This window comes from Salmo salar, chromosome ssa15, assembly GCF_905237065.1.
Source record: "Salmo salar chromosome ssa15, Ssal_v3.1, whole genome shotgun sequence".
Classification (NCBI taxonomy): domain Eukaryota; kingdom Metazoa; phylum Chordata; class Actinopteri; order Salmoniformes; family Salmonidae; genus Salmo; species Salmo salar.
This window is the reverse complement of record NC_059456.1, coordinates 69,958,469-69,985,773: the sequence shown is the minus strand read 5'-3', so window position 1 is coordinate 69,985,773 and position 27,305 is coordinate 69,958,469. Positions and strand designations below refer to the sequence as shown.

At 41.1% G+C, this 27,305-nt stretch overlaps 1 protein-coding gene across 1 annotated transcript in view; it reads right to left on the bottom strand.

Moving 5' to 3' along the window:
• LOC106572221 (semaphorin-3F-like) overlaps nucleotides 1-25,824 on the bottom strand; it is a 106,867-nt gene extending 81,043 nt beyond the window's left edge. Inside the window, exon 1 of the mRNA XM_014146212.2 lies at nucleotides 25,711-25,824. The gene's annotated coding sequence lies outside the window, so the exon portion shown is untranslated. The remainder of the gene's footprint in view (nucleotides 1-25,710) is intronic.
• Nucleotides 25,825-27,305: the final 1,481 nt, after the last annotated feature.

Here is a 27,305-nt window from a genome sequence, read left to right as displayed (position 1 = left end):
TGGGGGACAGGGCTGTCAACGTGAGAGCTCATTAGCACGGCCTCTTGGAAAGAAAGCTGCGACAGGCTTGGAGGGCGACCCCAGGAGGGACAGCGACCGCCAGCGCGGGTCATGTTTCCACATCGTCTACAAAAAACCTACGAATTATTTACCCAAGACCAACCCTTGCCGTTAGTGCCATCTCCTGCAACACCGGGTGGATCTCTCTCTCTGTCTTTCTGACTCTCATTCTCTCTCTATCTCTGGAATGGCAACAGCACATGCCATATATAGTGCCTTCAGAGAGTATTCATACCCTTTGACTTATTGCACATTTTGTTGTGTTACAGCCTGAAATCAAAATTGATTAAATATATACAAAAAATGACACATCTACACACAATACCCCATAATGACAAAGCTAAAACATGTTTTTAGAAATGTTTGCAAATGTATTGAAAATGAAATACAGAAATGTCTCATTTACATATCTCATAAGTATTCACACCAATGAGTCAATACATGTTAGAATCACCTTTGGCAGCGATTACAGCTGTGTATTTCTGGGTATGTCTCAAAGAGCTTTTGCACACCTGACATGTACAATATTTGCACATTATTATTTTCAAAATTCTTCAACCTATGTCAAATTAGTTGTTGATCATTGCTAGACAACCATTTTCAAGTCTTGCCATATATCTTCAAGCATATTGTCAAATGTGCTCCCTCTCCGGCCTCTAGGTCACCAGGCTGCCCGTTAGGGCGCACACGTGTCACCAGCGTTACGCGCATAATGACACTCACCTGGACTCCATCACCCCCTTGATTACCTGCCATTTATATGTCACTCCCTTTGGTTTCTTCCCCAGTCGTCATTGTTCCTGTTTCATGTCAGTGCGCTGTTTGTGTTTCTTGTTTTGTTCATTTATTTATTAAATGTATTCACTCCCTGAACTTGCTTTCTAAGCGTACATCGTTACACATATTTAAGTCAAAACTGTAACTTGACCACTCAGGAACATTCACTGTCTTTTTGGTAAGCAACTCAAGTGTAGATTTGGCCTTCTGTTTTAGGTTATTGTCCTGCTGAAAGGTGAATTCATCACCCAGTGTCTGGTGGAAAGCAGCCTGAACCAGGTTTTCCTATAGGATTTTGCCTGTGCTTAGCTACAATCCATTTCTTTTTATCCTGAAAAACTCCCCAGTCCTTAACGATTACAAGCATACCCATAACATGATGCAGCCACCACTATGCTTGAAAATATGGAGAGTGGTACTCACTAATGTATTGTATGTTTGAGGCAAATCCAATAACACTTTGTATTCAGGACAAAAAGTTAATTGCTTTGCCACATTTTTTGCAATATTACTTTAGTGTCTCGTTTTTTTTATTCTGTACAGGCTTCCTTCTTTTCACTATGTCAATTAGGTTAGTATTGTGGAGTAACTGCACTGTGTTGATCCATCCTCAGTTTTCTCCTATTACATACATTAAACTCTGAAACTGTTTTAAAATCACCATTAGCCTCATGGTGAAATCCCTGAGCCGTTTCCTTCCTCTCCGGCAATTGAGTTAGGAAGGTGCCTGTAGCTTTGTAGTGACTGGGAGTATTGCTACAGCAACCAAAGTGTAATTAATAACTTCACCATGCTCAAATGGATATTCAATGTGAGACTTTTTTTATTTCTACTCATCTACCAATAGGTTCCTTTCTTAGCGAGGCATTGGAAAACCTCCCTGGTCTTTGTGGTTGAATCGGTGTTTTGAAATTCACTGCTCGACTGAGGTACCTTACAGATAATTCTATGTGTTGGGTACAGAGATTTAAGCACTATTATTGCACACAGACTGAGTCCATTCAACTTCTTATGTGACATGTTAAGCATATTTTTACTCCTAAACTTATTTAGGATTACCAAAATAAAGGGGTTGAAAACTTATCAACTTTTAGCTTTTCATTTTTAATTAATTTGCAAAAAATCTAAAACATAAATCCCTTTTGACATTATGGGGTATTGTGTGTATGGGGCCAATGACAAAAAATCTCAATTTAATATTTTGAAATTCAGGCTGTAACACAACAAAATGTGGAAAAAGTCAAGAGGTATGAATACTTTCTGAAGGCAATGTAGATCATAGAATAATGAAAGTCAATCAAATACCCATGTGAAACTTTTACTACTACAATGCTGTATCACCTATCATGATCCGTACAACATTGAAGATGGCGCCGATAGATAAGAGCTGTGTTCGAATTCTCATACTAACATACTGTATACTACATAGCTAATGAGTATATACTACATACTATTCGTTCATTTTAGTATACTGTAAACAAACGGTATCATTTCAGTTGAGCATACTAGCGCTACGCCTGTCTACTGGAAGTTGATGCTGTTGCTTTGCAACCTCTTGCTAGCTTGTTAGCATAACAAATTACTAGCTAGACACTTCGGTGTGTTCATAAATTCAATCTGGAGTGCCAAAGTGCGCTTTGGGAATTCGTAAATTCAGAGCATTGCCATATTGTCCGTTTGTAAATTCAGAGCGTTTCCCTCTCGGAGCATTCAGAGTCCACACTGGAAGCTCTGGCCGAGGTGTAGGGTTGATCCGAGCGTACTGACCGTCACAACGGTCAGAACGCCTCCCCCATTTCTCCTTCACCCAAATCCAGATAGCTGATGTTCTGAAAGAGCTGCAAAATCTGGACCCCTACAAATCAGCTGGGCTAGACAATCTGGACCCTCTCTTTCTACATTTATCCACCGCAATTGTTGCAACCCCTACTACTAGCCTGTTCAACCTCTCTTTCGTATCGTCTGAGATCCCTAAAGATTGGGAAACTGCCGCGGTCATCCCCCTCTTCAAAGGGGGAGGCACTCAAGACCCATACTGTTACAGACCTACAGTTGAAGTCGGAAGTTTATATACACCTTAGCCAAATACATTTAAACTCAGTTTTTCACAATTCCTGACATTTAATCCTAGTAAAAATTCCCTGTCTTCGGTCAGTTAGGATCACCACTTTATTTTAAGAATGTGAAATGTCTGAATAATAGTAGAGAGAATGATTTCTTTCATCTTTTATTTATTTCATCACATTCCCAGTGGGTCAGAAGTTTACATACACTCAATTAGTATTTGGTAGCATTGCCTTTAAATTGTTTAACTTGGGTCAAATGTTTCGGGTAGCCTTCCACAAGCTTCCCACAATAAGTTGGGTGAATTTTGGCTCATTCCTCCTGACAGAGCTGGTGTAACTGAGTCAGGTTTGTAGGCCTCCTTGCTCGCACCCGCTTTTTCAGTTCTGCCCACACATTTTCTATAGGATTGAGGTCAGGGCTTTGTGATGGCTACTCCAATACCTTGACTTTGTTGTCCTTAAGCCATTTTGCCACAACTTTGGAAATATGCTTGGGGTCATTGTCCATTTGGAAGACCCATTTGCGACCAAGCTTTAACTTCCTGACTGATGTTTTGAGATGTTGCTTCAATATATCCACATAATTGTCCTTCCTCGTGATGCCATCTATTTTGTGAAGTGCACCAGTCCTTCATGCAGCAATGCACCCCCACAACATGACGCTGCCACCCCCGTGCTTCACGGTTGGGATGGTATTCTTCGGCTTGCAAGCCTCCCCCTTTTTCCTCCAAACATAACTATGGTCATTATGGCCAAACAGTTCTATTTTGTTTCATCAGACCAGGGGACATTTCCCCAAAAAGTACGATCTTTGTCCCCATGTGCAGTTGCAAACCGTAGTCTGGCTTTTTTAAGGCGGTTTTGGAGCAGTGGCTTCTTCCTTGCTGAGCAGCCTTTCAGGTTATGTCGATATAGGACAATTTTTACTGTGGATATAGATACTTTTATGCCTGTTTCCTCCGGCATCTTCACAAGGTCCTTTGCTGTTGTTCTGGGATTGATTTGCACCAAAGTATGTTCATCTCTAGGAGATAGAACACGTCCCCTTCCTGAGCGGTATGTCGGCTGCGTGGTTCCATGTTGTTTATACTTGTGTACTATTGTTTGTACAGATGAACGTGGTACCTTCAGGCGTTTGGAAATTGCTCTCAAGGATGAACCAGACATGTGGAGGTGTACAATATTTTTCTGAGGTCTTGGCTGATTTCTTTTGATTTTCACATGATGTCAAGCAAAGAGGCACTGAGTTTAAAGTTAGGCCTTGAAATACATCCACAGGTACACCTCCAATTGACTCAAATGATGTCAATTAGCCTATCAGAAGCTTATAAAGGCATGACATCATTTTCTGGAATTTTCCAAGCAGTTTAAAGGCACAGTCAACTTAGTGTATGTAAACTTCTGACCCACTGGAATTGTGATACAGTGAATTATAAGTGAAATAATCTGTCTGTAAACAATTGTTGTAAAAATGACTTGTCTCATGCACAAAGTAGATGTCCTAACCGACTTGAAAAAACTATAGTTTGTTAACAAGAAATATGTGGAGTGGTTGAAAAATGAATTCTAATGACTTCAACCTAAGTGTATGTAAACTTCTGACTTCAACTGTATATCTATTCTACCCTGCCTTTCTAAAGTCTTCGAAAACCAGGTTAATAAACAGATCACCGACCATTTCGAATCCCACCGTACCTTCTCCGCAATGCAATCTGGTTTCCTCGCGGGTCATGGGTGCACCTCAGCCACGCTCAAGGTCCTAAACGATATCATAACTGCCATCGATAAAAGACAATACTGTGCTGCCGTCTTCATCGACCTGGCCAAGGCTTTCAACTCTGTCAATCACCGTATTCTTATCGGCAGACTCACCAGCCTTGGTTTCTCAAATGACTGCCTCGCCTGGTTCACCAACTACTTCTCTGATAGAGTTCAGTGTGTCAAATCGGAGGGCCTGTTGTCTGGACCTCTGGCAGTCTCAATGGGGGTGCCACAGGGTTCAATTCTCAGGCCGACTCTCTTTTCTGTATACTTCAATGATGTCGCTCTTGCTGCTGGTGATTCTCTGATCCACCTCTACGCAGACGACACCATTCTGTATACTTCTGGCACTTCTTTGGATACTGTGTTAACCTCTTACATCTAGACGTTCCGCTAGCGGAACACCTGCTCCAATATCCAATGATAGGCGTGGCGCGAATTACAAATTCCTCAAAAATACAAAAACTTCAATTTTTCAAACATATGACTATTTCACAGCATTTTAAAGACAAGACTCTCCTTTATCTAACCACACTGTCCGATTTCAAAAAGGCTTTACAGCGAAAGCAAAACATTAGATTATGTCAGCAGAGTACCCAGCCAGAAATAATCAGACACCCATTTTTCAAGCTAGCATATAATGTCACAAAAACCCAGAAGACAGCTAAATGCAGCCCTAACCTTTGATGATCTTCATCAGATGACACACCTAGGACATTATGTTATACAATACATGCATGTTTTGTTCAATCAAGTTCATATTTATATCAAAAAACAGCTTTTTACATTAGCATGTGACGTTCAGAACTAGCATACCCCCCGCAAACTTCCGGGGAATTTACTAACAATTTACTAAATTACTCACGATAAACGTTCACAAAAAGCATAACAATTATTTTAAGAATTATAGATACAGAACTCCTCTATGCACTCGATATGTCCGATTTTAAAATAGCTTTTTGGTGAAAGCACATTTTGCAATATTCTAAGTACATAGCCCAGCCATCACGGGCTAGCTATTTAGACACCCGGCAAGTTTAGCCTTCACCAAAGTCAGATTTACTATAACAAAAATGTTATTACCTTTGTTGTCTTCGTCAGAATGCACTCCCAGGACTGCTACTTCAATAACAAATGTTGGTTTGGTCCCAAATAATCCATCGTTATATCCGAATAGCGGCGTTTTGTTCGTGCGTTCCAGAAACTATCCGAAATGGTAAATCAGGGTCACGCGCATGGCGCAATTCGTGACAAAACATTTCTAAATATTCCATTACCGTACTTCGAAGCATGTCAACCGCTGTTTAAAATCAATTTTTATGCAATTTATCTCGTAAAAAAGCGATAATATTCCAACCGGGAATATCCTTTTTGGCAAACAGAGGAAAAATCACAAAGACGGGGCACGCGCCTAAGCCCACAGTCCCTTGATCGGCCACTTGACAAAGGCGATAATGTGTTTCAGCCTGGGGCTGGGATGACGACATTCAGGTTTTTCCCGGGCTCTGAGCGCCCATGGAAGACGTAGGAAGTGTCACGTTAGAGCAGAGATCCTTTGTAAAAGATAGAGATGGCAAAGAAGTTCAAGAAATGGTCAGACAGGCCACTTCCTGTAAAGGAATCTCTCAGGTTTTGACCTGCCATTTGAGTTCTGTTATACTCACAGACACCATTCAAACAGTTTTAGAAACTTTGGAGTGTTTTCTATCCAAAGCCAATAATTATATGCATATTCTAGTTACTGGGCAGGAGTAGTAACCAGATTAAATCGGGTACGTTTTTTATCCAGCCGTGAAAATACTGCCCCTAGCCATAACAGGTTAACAAACCTCCAGACGAGCTTCAATGCCATACAACACTCCTTCTGTGGCCTCAAACTGCTCTTAAATGTAAGTAAAACTAAATGCATGCTCTCCAACCGATCGCTGCCCGCATCCGCCTGCCCGTCTAGCACCACTACGGTTCTGACTTAGAATATGTGGACAACTACAAATACCTAGGTGTCTGTGTGACTGTAAACTCTCCTTCCACACTCACATTAAGCATCTCCAATCAAAAATGAAATCTAGAATCGGCTTCCTATTCCAAAACAAAGCATCCTTCACTCATGCTGCCAAACATACCCTCGTAAAATTGACTATCCTACCAATCCTTGACTTCGGCGATGTCATTTACAAAATAGCCTCCAACACTCTACTCAGCAAATTGGATGTAGTCTATCACAGTGCCATCCGTTTTGTCACCAAAGCCCCATATATTACCCACCACTGCGACCTGTATGCTCTCGTTGCCTGGCCCTCGCTTCATATTTGTCACCAAACCCACTGGCTCCAGGTCATCTATAAGTCTTTGCTAGTTAAAGACCCGCCTTATCTCAGCTCACTGGTCACCATAGCAGCACCCACCCGTAGCAAGTGCTCCAGCAGATAAATTTCACTGGTCATCCCCAAAGCCAACTCCTCCTTTGGCTGCCTTTCCTTCCAGTTCTCTGCTGCCAATGACTGGAACGAATTGCAAAAATCCCTGAAGCTGGAGTCTTATAGCACCCCAAAGCCGTAAACACGGGCACCCTCATAGATATCATCCTAACCAACTTGCACTCTAAATACACCTCTGCTGTTTTCAACCAAGATCTCAGCGATCACTGCCTCATTGCCTGCATCCGTAATGGGTCAGCGGTCAAACGACCTCCACTCATCACTGCCAAATGCTCCCTGAAACACTTCAGCGAGCAGGCCTTTCTAATAGACCTGGCCTGGGTATCCTGGAAGGATATTGACCTCATCCTGTCAGTAGAGGATCCCTGGTTATTTTTTTTAAATACCTTCCTCACCATCTTAAATAAGCATGCCCCATTCAAGAAATTTAGAACCAGGAAAATATATAGCCCTTGGTTCTCTCCAGACCTGACTGCCCTTAACCAACACAAAAACATCCTGTGGCATTCTGCATTAGCATCGAACAGCCCTCGTGATATGCAACTTTTCAGGGAAGTTAGAAACCAATATACACAGGCAGTTAGAAAAGCCAAGGCTAGCTTTTTCAAGCAGAAATTTGCTTCCTGCAACACAAACTCAAAAAAGTTCTGGGACACTGTAAAGTCCATGGAGAATAAGAACACCTCCTCCCAGCTGCCCACTGCACTGAGGATAGGAAACTCTGTCACCACCGATAAATCCACTATAATTGAGAATTTCAATAAGCATTTTTCTACGGCTGGCCATGCTTTCCACCTGGCTACACCTACCCCGGTCAACAGCACTGCACCCCCCACAGCAACACGCCCAAGCCTTCCCCATTTCTCCTTCTCCCAAATCCAGTCAACTGATGTTCTGAAAGAGCTGCAAAATCTGGACCCCTACAAATCAGCCGGGTTAGACAATCTGGACCCTTTCTTTCTAAAATCATCTGCCGAAATTGTTGCAACCCCTATTACTAGCCTGTTCAACCTCTCTTTCGTGTCGTCTGAGATTCCCAAAGATTGGAAAGCAGCTGCGGTCATTCCCCCTCTTCAAAGGGGGGGACACTCTTGACCCAAACTGCTACAGACCTATATCTATCCTACCCTGCCTTTCTAAGTTCTTCGAAAGCCAAGTCAACAAACAGATTACCGACCATTTCGAATCCCACCGCACCTTCTCCGCTATGCAATCTGGTTTCAGAGCTGGTCATGGGTGCATCTCAGCCACGCTCAAGGTCCTAAACGATATCTTAACCGCCATCGATAAGAAAAAATACTGTGCAGCCTTATTCATTGACCTGGCCAAGGCTTTCGACTCTGTCAATCACCACATCCTCATCGGCAGACTCATTAGCCTTGGTTTCTCAAATGATTGCCTCGCCTGGTTCACCAACTACTTCTCTGATAGAGTTCAGTGTGTCAAATCGGATGGCCTGTTGTCCGGACCTCTGGCAGTCTCTATGGGGGTGCCACAGGGTTCAATTATTGGGCCGACTCTCTTCTCTGTATACATCAATGATGTCGCTCTTGCTGCTGGTGAGTCTCTGATCCACCTCTACGCAGATGACACCATTCTGTATACTTCTGGCCCTTCTTTGGACACTGTGTTAACAACCCTCCAGATGAGCTTCAATGCCATACAACTGTTCTTCCGTGGCCTCCAACTGCTCTTAAATACAAGTAACACTAAATGCATGCTCTTCAACTGATCGTTGCCTGCACCTGCCCGCCCGTGCAGCATCACTACTCTGGACGGATCTGACTTAGAATATGTGGACAACTACAAATACCTAGGTGTCTGGTTAGACTGTAAACTCTCCTTCCAGACTCACATCAAGCATCTCCAATCCAAAGTTAAATCTAGAATTGGCTTCCAATTTCGCAACAAAGCATCCTTCACTCATGCTGCCAAACATACCCTTGTAAAACTGACCATCCTACTGATTTACAAAATAGCCTCCAATACCCTACTCAATAAACTGGATGTAGTCTATCACAGTGCCATCCGTTTTGTCACCAAAGCCCCATATACTACCCACCACTGTGACCTGTACGCTCTCGTTGGCTGGCCCTCGCTTCATACTCGTCGCCAAACCCACTGGCTCCAGGTCATCTACAAGACCCTGCTAGGTAAAGTCCCGCCTTATCTCAGCTCGCTGGTCACCATAGCAGCACCCACCTGTAGCACGCGCTCCAGCAGGTATATCTCTCTGGTCACCCCCAAAGCCAATTCCTCCTTCGGCCACCTCTCCTTCCAGTTCTCTGCTGCCAATGACTGGAACGAACTACAAAAATCTCTGAAACTGGAAACACTTATCTCCCTCACTAGCTTTAAGCACCAGCTGTCAGAGCAGCTTACAGATTACTGCACCTGTTCATAGCCCATCTATAATTTAGCCCAAACAACTACCTCTTCCCCTACTGTATTTATTTATTTTGGTCCTTTGCACCCCATTATTTATATTTCTACTTTGCACTTTCTTCCACTGGAAATCTACCATTCCAGTGTTTTACTTGCTATATTGTATTTATTTCGCCACCATGGCCTTTTTTTGCCTTTACCTCCCTTATCTCACCTCATTTGCTCACATTGTATATAGACTTATTTTTCTACTGTATTATTGACTGTATGTTTGTTTTACTCCATGTGTAACTCTGTGTTGTTGTATGTGTCGAACTGCTTTGCTTTATCTTGGCCAGGTCGCAATTGTAAATGAGAACTTGTTCTCAACTAGCCTACCTGGTTAAATAAAGGTGAAATAAATACAAATTTAAAAAATGCTTGGCTAGTCAGAGGGCCTCCGACTCACAGAAGGAATATTTTGTTCACAGACTATGTCAATGCCTCCCCTCCACCTGCGGATGCACCTATGCCGTAGTCTTGAGACATTTAACCAATCATGACTCATATTTTTTACACATCACAAGAACAGTCTGTTCATTGAGCTTTGACGCCATGCATCCAAAGCATACATAGCTTATTTTGTTGTAGGGAGTTGTGTCTCCTGTTACTCTCCTGTCTCTTTTGTCACTTTAGGCTCCATGTGTTATGACTTCATTGCATAAATCAAGAGCCCAGTGTTCAAGAACCCAATTATGTGTTTGAGGAGGTGTGTGCTGCTACCCGATGGTAGGGTAGGGTCTGGAGGGTCCTTCAGTGGGTGTGTTGTGGCTCCTCTCCAGTAGCAGCTGTAACCAGGCTCCCTCCACACTGGTCTAGGGTCCAATGTGTAATCCAGGCCAAGTGGTGAACGTTGGAGTTGACCGTTAAGCTCTTGCACTCCTAAATACTGGATTCAGCACCTCCCTTCAAAGGCTGTTAAGACCCTGCTGTCTTATCTGCTCCTATTTGAAGTCCTTCACTTCCATGACTATGTCTCCCTCTGTAGTGCCACAACAGGCCTGTCAGCAAGCACAAGACTCAAGGCAAGTAGTAGGTGAGAGACAAATTAATTTGTTACTTTTCGAGAAGAAATAACTACAAACATTTAAAAGGTGGCGTGCGTGAGCCTCAGCTAAGCAAACAAAACTTTTATCTGTCTGACTAACTAATGTCTGCTTTCTCATTTTTCGTATTTTGTCTCAAGTTGTTTTCCTCTTGCAATATGTGTTTTGGAAATGTATTTTGCTTTTTCTGTTATTGCATGGAGTTAAAAAAAATGTCTGCTTTGTCTGTAATGTCGTCACCTGTCTGCTTTGCTGCACAGTTATTGCCCTATCTTGGTCAGGTCATTATTGTGAAAGAAAATGTTTTCTCAATGACTTACCAGGTTAAATGAAGATTAAATAAAAATTGAAGATCCAGTCTCCTTCAAAGTGTTACTGGCAGTGTTACATAGCCTCATTTTCTAGGCTATTTCACAAGAAAAGTGTCACACTTTGCAAACTCAGCGAACATAAGGAATGAGAAGCATACATTTTCGACAACAACAAAAAGCTTGGTAGCTGCGGTAGTCATCACAATTGAAATGTTTCAGAAATGCTACAATATATATTACATATGTATTTTACTAATTTAAAAGCCACTCTTATCCAGAGCGACTAACAATTAGTGCGTTCATCTTAAATAGGAATGGAAACACTAGGGTTTAGAACACCAGCTAACTGTAAATCGCCATATTGGCATTGTTGCATCACTGGCAGAAGAGTTTTGGAATTCCTGAATTTACTGAGACCATGACCTCTGCATGCACTAATGAGAATAATTTGCTAGTGTCAAACCATATTCTGTATGAAAACATGATACTTATTTTGAAAGCTGAGAAACATCCCTTTCAAATGATATGACATTCAATAGCACCACATACAGTGCCTTCCGAAAGTATTCAGACCCCTTGACTTTTTCCACTTTGTTACGTTACAGCCTTATTCTAAAATTGATTACATTTTGCAAATGTATATTAAAAAAAACGATTGGATATAAAAGCGATGACAACCAGGAATACGTCTTTCCTGAAGCAGCCTACCCTCCAGTCCGGGGCCCGCTGCGAGGGTCCCCAGTCCGTGGTCGGCGGGCAGGAGATCACGCTCTAGGGGAGCCATTTAAGTGGGGTAAGCCAGTGGTGGAGCGGGGCCTGCGTCCCACTCCAGAGCCTCCACGGCGGAGAAATGCCCACCCAGACCCTCCCCTATAGGTACAGGTTTTGCGGCCAGAGTCCGCACCTTTGGGGGGGGGTACTGTCACGCCCTGACCTGAGAGAGCCTTTTTATGTCTCTATTTAGGTTTGGTCAGGGTGTTATTTGGGTGGGCATTCTATGTCCATGTTTCTATGTTTGGGATTTCTTTGTTTCGGCCGGGTATGACTCTCAATCAGGAACAGCTGTATATCGTTGTTGCTGATTGGGAGTCATACTTAGGCAGCCTGTTTTTCCTTTGGGTTTTGTGGGTAGATGTTTTCTGTATAGCTACTTTGCCTTATGGAACTGTGTAGTCGTTGTTTTGTTTATTTTGTAAGTATTCACTTTTCTTAATATTAAAAAGATGAGCATTTATATTCCCGCTGCGTTTTGGTCCTGTGTTCACGACGACCGTTACATGTTTCCAACGTCGTTTTAGAGAATTTGGCAGTATGTCCAACCGCCTCACAACAGCAGACCACGTGTAACCACACCAGCCCAGGACCTCCACATCTGGCTTCTTCACCTGCGGGATCATCTGAAACCAGCCACCCGGACAGCTGATGAAACTGTGGGTTTGCACAACCAAAGAATTTGTGCCCAGAATTTGAGAAACAATCTAAGGGAATCTCATCTGTGCTCGTCGTTCTCACCAGGGACTTGACCTGACCGCAGTTCGGCATTGTCACCGACTTAAGTGTGCAAATGCTTCTACTTTGTGCATGACACAAGTAATTTTTCCAACAATTGTTTACAGACAGACTATTTCACTTATAATTCACTGTATCACAATTGCAGTGGGTCAGAAGTTTACATAAACTAAGTTGACTGTGCCTTTAAACAGCTTGGAAAATTCCAGAAAATGATGTCATGGCTTTAGAAGCTTCTGATAGGCTAATTGACATCATTTGAGTCACAGGTGTACCTGTGGATGTATTTCAAGGCCTACCTTCAAAGTCAATGCCTCTTTGCTTGACATCATGGGGAAATCAAAAGAAATCAGCCAAGACCTCAGAAAAAAAAATGGTAGACCTCCACAAGTCTGGTTCATCCTTGGGAGCAATTTCCAAACATCTGAAGGTACCACGTTCATCTGTACAAACAATAGTACGCAAGTATAAACATCATGGGACCACGCAGCCATCATACCGCTCAGGAAGAAGACACGTTCTGTCTCCTAGAGATGAATGTGCTTTGGTGTGAAAAGTACAAAATCCCAGAACAACAGCAAAGGACCTTGTGAAGATGCTTGAGGAAACGGGTACAAAAGTATCTATAGCCACAGTAAAACGAGTCCTATATCAACATAACCTGAAAGGCCACTTAGCAAGGAAGAAGCCACTGCTCCAAAACCGCCACTAACCTGTTGAGGGTAGGGGGCAGTATTTGCACGGCCGGATAAAAAATTTACCCGATTTAATCTGGTTATTACTACTGCCCAGAAACGAGAATATGCATATAATTATTGGCTTTGGATAGAAAACACCCTAAAGTTTCTAAAACTGTTTGAATGGTGTCTGTGAGTATAACAGAACTCATATGGCAGGAAAAAACCTGAGAAGATTCTGTACAGGAAGTGCCCTCTCTGACCATTCCTTGGGCTTCTTGACTCTTTTTATTGAAAACTTAGGATCCTTGCTGTAACGTGACACTTCCTACGGCTCCCATAGGCTCTCAGAACCCGGGAAAAAGCTGAATGATGTCGAGGCAGCCTCTGGCTGAAAAACATTAGCGCCTTTCGTAAGTGGTCTATCAGAGGACAATGAGACTGAGGCGCGTGCACGAGGCGACCCCATGTTTTTATTTTCTCTCTCTTTGTACTAAAACACGGTTTCCCGGTCGGAATATTATCGCTTTTTTACGAGAAAAATGGCATAAAAATTGATTTTAAACAGCGGTTGACATGCTTCGAAGTACGGTAATGGAATATTTAGATTTTTTTTGTCACGAAACGCGTCGGGCGCGTCACCCTTCTTTACACTTCGGATAGTGTCTTGAACGCACGAACAAAACAGAGGATATTTGAACATAACTATGGATTATTTTGAACCAAACCAACATTTGTTATTGAAGTAGAAGTCCTGGGAGTGCATTCTGACGAAGAACAGCAAAGGTAATAACATTTTTCTTATAGTAAATCTGACTTTGGTGAGGGCTAAACTTGGTGGGTGTCTAAATAGCTAGCCCTGTGATGCCGGGCTATCTACTTAGAATATTGCAAAATGTGCTTTCACCAAAAAGCTATTTTAAAATCGGACATAGCGAGTGCATAGAGTTCTGTATCTATAATTCTTAAAATAATTGTTATGTTTTTTGTGAACGTTTATCGTGAGTAATTTAGTAAATTCACCGGAAGTATGCTAGTTCTGAACGTCACATGCTAATGTAAAAAGCTGTTTTTTGATATAAATATGAACTTGATTGAACAAAACATGCATGTATTGTATAACATAATGTCCTAGGATTGTCATCTGATGAAGATCATCAAAGGTTAGTGCTGCATTTAGCTGTGGTTTGGGTTTATGTGACATTATATGGTAGCTTGAAAAATGGGTGTCTGATTATTTCTGGCTGGGTACTCTGCTGACATAATCTAATGTTTTGCTTTCGTTGTAAAGCCTTTTTGAAATCGGACAGTGTGGTTAGATTAACGAGAGTCTTGTCTTTAAAATGGTGTAAAATAGTCATATGTTTGAGAAATTGAAGTAATAGCATTTCTAAGGTATTTGAATAACGCGCCACAGGATTCCACTGGCTGTTACGATTTCGTCCCACCTTCCCTAGAGAGGTTAAAAAAGCCAGACTACAGTTTGCAAATGCACATGGGGACAAAGATTGTACTTTTTGGAGAAATGTCCTCTGGTCTGATGAAACAAAATAGAACTGTTTGGCCATAATGACCATCGTTATGTTTGGAGGAAAAAGGGGGAGGCTTGCAAGCTGAAGAACACCATCCCAACCGTGAAGCACGGGGGTGGCAGCGTCATGTTGTGGGGGTGCTTTGCTGCATGAGGGACTGGTGCACTTCACAAAATAGATGGCATCATAAGGAAAGGACAATTATGTGGATATATGGAAGCAACATCTCAAAACATCAGACAGGAATTTAAAGCCTGGTCGCAAATGGGTCTTCCAAATGGACAATGACCCCAAGCATACTTCCAAAGTTGTAGCAAAATGGCTTAAGGACAACAAAGTCAAGGTATTGGAGTGGCCATCACAAAGCCCTGACCTGAGCAAGGAGGCCTAGAAACTTGACTCAGTTACACCAGCTCTGTCTGGAGGAATGGGCCAAAATTCACCCAACTTATTGTGGGAAGCTTGTGGAAGGCTACCCGACACGTTTGACCCAAGTTAAACAATTTAAAGGCAAAGCTACCAAATACTAATTGAGTGTATGTAAACTTCTGACCCACTGGGAATGTGATGAAAGAAATAAAAGCTGAAATAAATAATCTCTACTATTATTCAGACATTTCACATTCTTAAAATAAAGAGGTGATCCTAACTGACCTAAGACAGGGAATTTATACTAGTATTAAATGTCAGGAATTGTGAAAAACTGCATTTAAATGTATTTGGCTAAGGTGTATGTAAACTTCCGACTTCAACTGTATATCTGTATTCCCAGTCACGTGAAATTCATAAATAAGGGCATAATGAACTTATTTCAATTGACTGATTTCTTTATATGAACTGTAACTCAGTCAAATATTTTAAATTGTTGCATTTTGCATTTACAGTACCAGTCAAAAGTGTTGTTTTTTTTGTTTTGTTTTTTTACTATTTACGTTGTAGAATAATAGTGAAGACATCAAAACTATGAAATAACACATATGGAATCATGTATTAACCAAAAAAGTGTTAAACAAATGAAAATATATTTTATGTTTGAGATTCTTCAATGTAGCCACCCTTTGCCTTGATGACAGCTTTGCACAATCTTGGCATTCTCTCAACCAGCTTCTTGAGGAATGCTTTTCCAACATTCTTGAAGGAGTTCCCACATATGCTGAGCACTTGTTGGCTGCTTTTCCTTCGCTCTGCGGTCCAACTCATCCCAAACGATCTCAATTGGGTTGAGGTCGGATGATTGTGGAGGCCAGGTCATCTGATGCAGCACTCCATCATTCTCCTTCCTGGACAAATAGCCCTAGCACAGCCTGGAGGTGTGTTGGGTCATTGTCCTGTTGAAAAACAAATGATAATCCCACTAAGCGCAAACCAGATGGGATGGCGTATCGCTGCAGAATGCTGTGATAGCCATGCTGGTTAAGTGTGCCTTGAATACTAAATAAATCATTGACAGTGGCACCAGCAAAGCACCCCCACACCATCCCACCTCCTCCTCCATGCTTCATGGTGGGAACCACACATGCAGAGATAATCTGTTAACCTACTCCTCGTCTCACAAAGACACGGCGGTTGGAACCAAAAATCTCAAATTTGGACTCATCAGACCAAGGGACAGATTTCCACCGGTTTAATGTCCATTGCTCGTGTTTCTTGTCCCAAGCAAGTCTCTTCTTCTTATTGGTGTCCTTTAGTAGTGATTTCTTTGCAACAATTCGACCATGAAGGCCTGATTCACGCAGTCTCCTCTGAACAGTTGATGTTGAGATGTGTCTGTTACTTGAACTCCGTGAAGCATTTATTTGGGCTGCAATCTGAACTAATGAACTTATCCTCTGCAGCAGAGGTCACTCTGGGTCTTCCTTTCCTGTGGCAGTCTTCATGAGAGCCAGTTTCATCATAGCACTTGATGGTTTTTGCAACTGCACTTGAAGAATCTTTCAAAGTTCTTGACATTTTCAGGATTGACTGACCTTCATGTCTTAAAGCAATGATGGACTGTCGTTTCTCTTTGCTTATTTGAGCTGTTCTTGCCATAATATGGACTTGGTCTTTTACCAAATAGGGCTATCTTCTGTATACCACCCTACCTTGTCACAACAGAACTGATGGGCTCAAACGCTTTAACAAATTCACTTTTAATAAAGCACACCTGTTAATTGAAATGCATTCTGAGGACTACCTCATGAAGCAGGTTGAGAGAATGCCAAGAGTGTGCAAAGCTGTCATCAAGGTAAAGGGTGGCTACTTCGAAGAATCTCAAATATTAAATATATTTTGAGATATTTAACACTTTTTTGCTTACTACATGATTCCATACATGTTAATTCATAGTTTTGATGTCTTCACTGTTATTTTACAATGTAGAAATAGTAAAAATAAAGAAAAACCTGTGAATGAGTAGGTGTGTCCAAACTGTTGACTGGTACTGTATATTTTTGTTCAGTGCATCTAGCAAGCTGGGCAATAGTCCTTGAAATGTTGCCAGTCATTCAGGTGTAACCAGAGCCATATGTGTTAGTGAGCATGTTTGTTCTGCTGCGTCCAAGCCCACTCTCTGACAAAATTATTTCCAGACAATCACTGGGCAAAGTAAACACAATATCACAGTACCTGACTACAAAACTACTGGCAGCAACAACAAAAAATTTATTCAGAAGATAAATTAGCATCTGCTTTTGTTTGGGTCACCTAAACATCAAAAGAGCTCCAAAGATAGTCTCAAACACTGTTAGCAAACAAACTCAAGCTGTTTCCCTGAATCTAGATGGACAGGGAGCGACAAGACAGGGATGCCCCCTGCTCTCCCCCTTATGTGATAGAACAAAAGTGGAGCTTTTGCGTCACCCCACATTTATGCAGTCCATCGACCCTCCCCCGCCTGTCTCTGTTGGTAATCCAGCCCCCCAGGTCTCAATCCCTTGAAGCGGAGGTCCTGTGTGTTGTAATGGTACAATATGAGCGAGGCAGCATTAGAGAGCTATTTTGCCGAGAGGAAAAAAAGAAAGGGCGATCTATGGACACCCTCCCATCACATTCCAACACCTGTTTCAAATGGGCTTGCTCTTTTGATTTAAACAATAAACACTGGATTCTTTTGTAATTACCACTATGTCTTGCCCTTCTATTTATACCCAACAGCTGTTTTCCAGCATTGGATTGGCTTATGAAAGAACATTATTTATTTGTTTTATTTTTTACATGCATGTTTGTTTTTTCCAGACCAAAATCCTGGCTTAACAGACCTTCAGTAATGTTGCCATTATTAGATATAGATTTCACACACATTACAGTCCAATACAGTCAAGGCTGCACTGCACATCCAGAATTCTATGTTCAGTAGAACATGCTTTATCAGAATCAGAACTTAGAAAATGCAACACTGAACTCTAAAGTAGAAGTAGAAGAATCCAAGACAACAAGCACTTCAGTCTCCGGGCCAAGAGACCAGTGAGACCAGAGACCAGTGAGCAAATGAAAGTGAGACACAGAGACACCAGTCATGATAAATGCCTCTCTACAGTCCTACTATCGCTGGCTACATCTTCACTCTGTAAAAATATTTAAGAATGATGCATTGGGTTCCCAAAATTCACTTCAGTCAAAGTATAGTGGATATAGTAGGCATAGCACCAGGCCCTCCATGCCGCTACTCCATGCTTGTCTGCAAAAGACTGGCTCTATTTCTGGCAGGGGGCCAATAATCTTCAGAATGGAGGCTTAATACCCCGCGGGTTGACAGCTGCATGGATTAGCTCCCCTTGCCCGCTGTCAATGACGCCCCTGTATTGTGCCATTCCCTGTAAAAGCGGCACCAGAATTAGGAAGAAGGGTAAAGGAAAGGAGAGGGAGGGGGGTTAACAGTCAGGTGCTTCTGCTTTTGAAGTCTTGGTGACATGCACAAGTGCTTTGTGCTGGCAGTATACAGTATTTATATGCTATTAATAGTATATAATCAGTTTGATACTACCTCTCAATGTCAGTGGGCGTACACTGATAATAAAAGAGAACTCTGCCCTTCCTCACCAGAGAGCTACTTGTCTTTTTCATTGAGTGCCACATTGGGTGTTTCTCAATATGCATACTACCGTGCTCCACACTCTCATGCTCCAAGCGCATTCTCCGAGGATGTTCTCTTGAGTACGTTCTTGTGAGGACGAGAGTGTGGAGAACGCATAAAACATTTAATTTGAGAAGCACTCGCACTCCCCTTACTGTATTAACTCACGCTGCATCTCCCCATTCACTAAACCTTCTTCTAGCCAGGACAATGGCAACAATAGAGATGAAACAAAATATACACAAAGCAAATGTTTTACTTCATAATTATCAGCTAGATATGTTAATCGTAGTCTAGCTAGACAGATAGCTCGTTAAACAGGCAAAAATGACCTAAAACGAATGTTATGCAAGGTAGATGTCAATTCTTTGTGGGTAGCTAACTAAAAATGATTTGTGGCTAGCTAGCTAGCCAGTTAGTCCTATTGACTTACTATGGACTTACCCATTCACTGAACCTTCCTTCTTCTAGCCAGGACAATGGCAATAGAGACGAAACAAGATATACACAAAGCAAACATTTTACTTCATAACTATCAGCTAGCTATATGTGAAAACAGACAGAAATGACCTAAAACCAATTTTATCAAAGGTAGATGTCAATTATTCGTGTGTAGCTAGCTAACAATTATTTGTGGCTATCTGGATAGCTAACAGTAGTAGCTAGCCAGTTAGCTCTATTGACTTAGTATGGGATTATGACCTACGCACACTATAGTGTGCATTTTAGGCAGGTAACCATGCCACAAATAACACAGCATGTACTATTAACATATTAAGATAAAATATTGTAGTCAAGCAACACATGAGATGTGAATAGGCAACATTTCATTCCTAAATCGGGAGTGTATTTTCTCTCGCTTCAGCGCAAATAATGGCCGCCATTAACTTCAAGAAAATGTGCAACATTTTTACGTGATTGTGTAATATTTCTTTGAATACTTTTCGTTGACGCTTGCATTGATGCCTGCTTCAAAAAATGTATAAACGGATTACGCATTCGAGAAGTGCCCTCCGTACTCCGTTGAGCATACTTTGATTTAGACTCATTCTCCGACCCTCCCGTACACTAACTGGCATGCTCGGAGCACAGTAGTATGCATTTTGAGAAACACCCAATGTCTTTGATGTGGTGAGGTCAAATTTGTGGGTACAAAAAGAGTACTTTTACATTATAGTCATTTAGCAGATGCTCTTATCCAGAGAGACTTACAGTTAGTGCATTCATCTTAAGATAGCTAGGTGGGACAACCACATATCACAATCATAGTAAGTACATTTATCTTCAATAAAGTACATAAAAAGTCAAGTGTGAGTGTTATTTAGCTATGGGATTATTTAAGATACTCTTTGAAGAGGTAGGGTTTCAGAAGAGGGTAAGGGACTCTGCTGTTGTAGCTTCAGGGGGGAGCTGGTTCCATCATTAGGGTGCAAGGACAGAGAAGAGCTTGGACAGGGCTGAGCGGGAGCTGCCCTCCCGCAGGGCTGGGAGGGCCAAGAGACCAGAGCTGGCACAATGTCTGGAGTAATGAAAAAACATTTAATTCCAAAGTCGGCATCATACAGCCTAGTATATTATAAGCCTTCTTATAAGACATTATAAATGCACATATGTGGTTATAACAAGTAATGCAGTATTATACTATACCTCTCTGCTTTATGTAAAGTTTTACTTACCACAATAACAACGTCATTAGTATATCACCTTCAAACATGCAATGCAAAGTGATTTACAAAAACAAGTACAATAGACAACTGAGACATATTACACATAGTTATTACTAGGGTTTCAGAGTAGGGATTCATATTTCTCAGTGAACCTACAAATGTTCAATCCCTGCAATAAAGCATATATTTCCATCAATAAAGCTTGTAAATGCAGAGATTCCCCCTAAATTGAAAATGACATTTAAAAGCATAATACCATTATTATACATCATGTGCCACTGTAAATTACACCATCCAAAATATATTTTGTCCATTTACTGCAAGATGTCAGCCAGATTTCTCTTCGCTCCCTTTCTTCTTACATTGTCACCTGTCTATCTATGTCTATCTAATTCACAGGTATTCTTGGAGATGTTATGGCAATCTCTTTTTAAGAGATAAGACTAAGATAAAAGTTAAAGGTAAATCTCAAATAAAAATAGAGCTATTATGCACATCCTTAGGAGTCGGATAAACAGGACTTAGGAGCTGTCCAATTATACATAGTAGCAATGAAACCTGTCACTCAACCAACCTTTGCCAGGTGACTGTGCCAGGACTCAAGGATAAGTCACAGTTGGATAGGTGGTGTTGTAAAATGAAATGAATCCACACTGGAGTATGAGAGCCTACATAGCCTGTTTCTATTTCAAAGAGTAGGGGAGATAAAGTTTTAGGAAACAGAATGGCGGTCAACAGAAATGAGTCAAGCAAGGCTCAAGATGAGAGATGGAGTATAAACTATACAGACAGGCAGGCTAAAGAAAGGTAAAAGTTAGCGGTTCAGATAAGAGGAATATGAACAAGAGAGACGAATGATCATACAGAGATGGATTTTTTTTAACGCTCGTTATGAAAATAATGCATATTAAAAGCTTCAGAGAGCCTTTCCTTAATCATACACTTGATTTATTTAATACACTTTAATACTCCTATAATCTTTTCTCTTCAAACTCACTGTGACCGAAGTTCCATCATTAATAGTACATTCCAATAACCTACTGTATGATCTCTTTTATGTTTTCTTTCATGTTTTCTAAATCTTACCATACCAACCTTACCATATTGACATATTTCTAAAGGCAAAGAAAATTATAGAATGATGTCGAATCCAACAAGGGATATTGAGAAAAAGAATGAAATAATCACAATAATGAATTGACACAATTATTCAACTTGGAATAATGTGATCAAAACTTAAAGTTAATTCCACAAGTAGGAGCAAAAACAAACAACTGCCAGCTTCATGATATGCACATGTGTGATAGGCATGCAGAATCCTATAGGAGCTGTCTGCTACATTACAGTGTAAGCATTTGAAGCTAATCTCTGACTACTCGACCGAGACATTAACATTTGGGAATAATGTAACTGTAACCAGCTTGGTGCGTTGTCAGATGTTGAATATGAGAGGAATAAATCATTTGGGACGCAACCATGGCAGTTTGAAAGTGCACGGTTTTCAGTATTTCTTCCCACGTGAATAGATTTAATTAGCCATTTTACTATTATAAAAATACACTCAATTAACAGAGTTTATATGGTTACTGTGCAGTTAATGGTACTGTATGTTTGTAGTGGTGACTACAACGTAAATGCTGGACCATAAACTGCCTTTTCACCACTCTCAGACCTCTTCCCTGGATTGCACGTGTTAGCAAATCTACCATAACTTTATTTTTCCCCGTTTTCATTCATACACTTAAAATGCTAAACCATTCTATGATTTCATTAAAGAGATGTCCTTGTGTCTATCCTTTAATATTTCAACCATGGCTGTAAAGGGCGAAAACCACTGAGAGCTTTTCCATGTTTTTCCCTCATGTATTTGTCGAGGCCCTCGCTCCTACCACAATGCTAGACCACTTTTTGACGCACAAAAAAAAAGGAGGAGCAGTAAGTGTAGAATATATATTTCCATGTCAGAAATTACAGTGTGTCCATGCTTGTTTTTTCAGCTTCATGTCATTTGTTCATAAAGTCTTAGTGTAGACTTACCAGTGTCATGTGGGATAGTGTGCAGGTAGGGGAAACACTTGCAGCATGACCACGGGTCACAGGACCACAAAACTTGTGAACAACTAGTAGGCCGACACTGAACACATCCTGCATTTATCTCTTAGATTAAACACTACACAAACAACACTATGAGAGTGGGCCCTATTCTAATAATAGTCTAGCTAAGAGGATAATATGTTCTGACATTATTTGAGCATGGGCAGATAGCATAGGGGTAAATCAGATAGCATAGGGGTTTATCAGATAGCATGGGGTAAATCAGATAGCATAGGGGGGAATCAGATAGCATAGGGGTGAATCAGATAGCATAGGGGTAAATCAGATAGCATAGGGGTGAATCAGATAGCATAGGGGTGAATCCATTTGAATTCAATCACTTTTTGACAGCACCCCTTTTGATTTGAATGAAACCTTCCATACATATTTGCCCATTGTGCTCAGAAAGTGACTTTTGGACCTGAATGCCAAAACGTTCAAGAGATAAAGGTGCTCAAAGTTGACCAGTATGCGAAATGGGTCAACTATGAGCACCTTTGTCACCTGAATGTTTTGGCATTTAGGTCCAAAACGTAGAGCCCGACCGATTTATCAATATTATACTTTTATAGATGTATTTGTATCTGTGTTTAATCCTCCAAAAATGACCGATATAAGATGCGGAGAAAATGCTAGAGGAAAAAGCTGTTCATAGAATTCTACTTTTCTTTGCATTTCATTATTTACACTGGTGTCTAGTGTAAATAATCTCTTTACATGGCTGTAAGCCTATCTTGCCTACAGCAAGACTGGACACTATCACCCAACGCAACTACAGTGCTAAGTGCTAAGTCGAGAGAAGCTTGCCAGCTCAATAAAGTAAAAGAAATGTGCACTCGCCATATACTGTTATGTGAAGTGTAACAAGTAAGCAAGTGCCGCACTAAGAAAGTTCAAATCTTAACGTTGTGATATGTATGGTCTTTGAGAAGGGTATTCCTCAAGCTTTGTCATTCAAACATTTTCAGAGACACTTAAAAACATAGAAGGTTACAAAGTAGCACTTCATAGCTTCGTTTTGGTGTATTTGTTGCCACTTGTCAGGGACTGGTTCAAATGTAAGTTTTGCCAACCCCATCTACCCAGCTAAATAGCTGTGTGAGAGTACTTGATGCCGTTCACTGAGGGTTAGTACTATCCGGGAGGCCATTCCTTCTCTCGCTAGAACAAAAGCGGTACCTGCTGCATGCCGAACCGGTACCTACGAACCTACCGATTCTACTTGTAGAATTGCAATGCTTGTCAGTGGCCAACAACTTGACTTTGAGACAATCAGAGAGCACAAACTCCCACCTGGGACAGAAGAGGGCATTTTCTCCGTAGGTTACATCCATGGATGAGCCAGTCACACTTCATATGCAATGTAGGCTATGGGATGGCAGCTACCTAAGTGCAAAGATGCAATGCACACAACATGAAATACTTCCTCCAAGCTAGCTAACCACTGTAGCTACTGTAGTATTGACATAATTAAATCACAATGGATTAGCTAGTTTCTATGAAACAGCTGCCTGTATTAGCTGCCCGAGTTAGTGCAGTGTCCTTAGCTAGCTAGCTATGTTGTGCTAGCTAGGGAAAATGCTAGCGTTAGCTAGCGAGCTAAACATTTGGCTATGGGCTGGCACTGGCAGTATGGGATTATGGAGAGTGAATTAAATTGTTTCTTCATCATCTTGCTAGGTAGTTATCCAGCTGTGGCCATCTGAAAGCTTAGAATCTAGACCATAAGCAATACGCACAGATATGCATTGCCAAACAACGCTACTGCCACCTTCTGGTTTGGAGTATTTTAACAAGGCTGAGTGGCTGACGACTTCCAAGGTCTTTGCTGTGTGAACACAAAAGAGATTGACAGATTGACAAACGTTTGCCAATCCTAACGGTGTGTCTGAGCATTTACCGTAACCATTTTTAAATGTCAACTTCAAATGGGAAATGGACATCCCAAGGATCCAGGGGGGCGCAAAGACTATTCACTAAGGCAATGCTTGGGGCAAGAGGCATCGCCGTGCCAGCTGTAAATTTAGTGATTGCTGTTTTTCCTTTCAAGTGACAACTACCAGAATGCAGTGGCTACAGCCTTACAATCGATGAAAACATACCTAAATATCAATATATTGAAAATGTGTCCTATGTCGTTGTTTTCCAGCTGGCTAGAATGAGGCAGTTCAGTCTTCAGATGCACGTTATTTGCTGGAATCTGCAGTTTATTCTCCTTTCACTAGAGTAACACACTGTTTTTCAATTTAAAAAAATGTGTCTTTCTGGTGCACCTATATATATTGGCAAATATATCAGTTATCGGTTAATATGTCCAATCTAAAATCGGTATCGGATCCAAAAATCCCTTATCAAAAAGTCACATTGTGACCACTTCTTCCTTGAGCAAACATGTATGGAAAGTTATGTTTAAATTAAAAGGGATGCTGTCAAAAAGTGATTGAATTCAAATGGATTTACCCCTAGGTCATAAAAAGTGTTGTGCTTTTAACTTAAAATACATTATGCAGAAGCTCTTCAGCCTGGAAAGCAGAGTATGAATTATACATAGGCCCACTATGCGGGAAACATATAATGTGCATTTTGAAACCTCATCTCTGGTCCTCAAAAAGTTGGCTCAGGAGTTTGTAACGAAAATAAGAAATAATCAACTCAGGCAGAAGTTTGCCTGCCATGTGGGGAGTGATTTTATACCAACATTATCAATCAGATCAGTAAACCAAAAATGAGATGATAGAGAGCCTAATAAAAGCCCCATCAGGAAAGTAGGCATATTTGCAAATGTGGAATGAGGAAACATCAGAGCATGTGGAATCATTTGCCATAATTTTATCATTTTGAGGGAGGCTGATGGGGCAAAAACTCTTACGGTGAAGCACGTTTTTAATAAAGCCTTTATAACCTCGTTATTGCTAATGTCTTTATAGCTGCTTCATAAATAAATCATTCATAAGCAAACGCATGCTAGGATGGTAAGGGTTTTGGAACATTTGGCAAAGCAGTACACGTAGACTTATATATCACAGTTTCTGTAGTATGACTTGACTAAGACATTATTTCTGAGTCCTGAGGATGTTATGAGTTATAACGTTACCTATAAAGCTTTAGAAATTGTTGGACTCCTTGTAGCCTATAGCGCAAGCCTAGCGCGCTCTAACTGCGACTGAAGATGCCACAGGCCAATATGCACTACACAATGGTATTGAAAGAAAAGTAGACTAGTTTTCAAGACAACAATTGGCCTTTCTCTGTGACACAAACGTGCTCTAAAAATTAATAAGGAATTAAACTCACTTGAAATGCAGGTTGGCTCTGCTGGCGATGTCGATGGACAGTAGACTAGATTTCACATTCCGTGGCGTTGAGTAAACTTCCAAACTAAAAGTAGAAAATGTGTATCTCTGTAGGCAACTTGTAATTCAGCTTCGCTGCTTTGTTAAGGTTTCACAAGTTGTCAAAAAGTTTTTCCTCTAATTCTGGTCAATAGGAATTACGTGATGCTTTAGAAATCTCTTACGTTTCCATTTACCAGTAAATCCTCCTCTGAAAACTCCGGAATGACAAATCCGGGCAATATTAGAATTTTGCGTTAAATTAGTGCTGGCAGGTGTTATGAGCTTGTTCTTCTTCCTCCAACGCTCTCTGAGCTCTACTGTTGAAGGCGCTTGTCCCATTCTTGCTACCTCTGAAGCCAACCATGTCACAGTTAACTACCTCAACGCCAGGCAGAGCAGTGTGAATAGGAACAGCCACTTTTTTTCCTCTAGCAAGACCAATGTGAGATGTTCTTTCTGTCCTGTTTTTATTTGCATTTCAGAACTGAACTATTACATTTACATTTTAGTCATTTAGCAGACGCTCTTATCCAGAGCGACTTACAGTAGTGAATGCATACATTTCATTTGATGCATTTTTTTGTACTGGCCCCCCGTGGGAATCGAACCCACAACCCTGGCGTTGCACACACCATGCTGGCGCTGTAAACACCATGCTCTATCAACTGAGCAACAGGGGAAACTATATTGAATGATATTTAAATACAATATGAGTAAGAATCAGAAACAAAAACTTAATCCAGTTTCATTTTTAAATGTGAAATACTTTTTTATTGACCAAATTGACAATTACAATTGCAATTGCAATGTCAATTGGTCTACCAAACAATTTAAATAGGTAGCCTAGTTCCCTATGGTAGCCTCCTGTCTAAGTAAGACATCGCTCTGTTGTCCCTGCTTAAGATCTGGTTAGGCGAGTGTTTTCTGGAAAACTTTAAAACAAGTGTAAATAGTTGAGCCAGTACTATGCTATGTGGTGTTTACTACCGATTTGGAACTGAATCCTGTAATGGACAAGTCACTTCCTCAAAAAGGAAAGCTTAGTTCCCAGTGGACATTAATTCCCAGAACAGTATAGTGTCAATGAGTCATCATTAGCATGTAGAGAGTATATGGAATTTCATGAAGTAGACCCACGGTGCCCAGGTGGACCTAGAAAGGACACCCCTTGGTCACAATGATGATGAATCATCATTCCTTTTTGTCATTGTAGATTAACACAGTTGACATCAAGGGACGACCCACATTTGTCTTTGCCTTTCAGTTACTCACTAAGGAAGATTTTTCACTGAGATCTTGCTCCATAGTGTTTAAGGTTAGCTACCATTTTGCACAATGGCCAATGGAGACAACTGATTTGTTTTGGGAGTTTACAGGCAGGTGAGGAATGGCTTTGCTGTGATGTGAATACCTGTCTTATCCACCCCTCATGGTTGCCCTTTCTCCACTCGCCTGTTGTATGCCACCAAGCTGCAAGAATCGCTGAAATTCCCAGACACTGGAATTACCCCACGCTGCCACATGAACAATGACAGCAGCAACATCTTTCTTAAA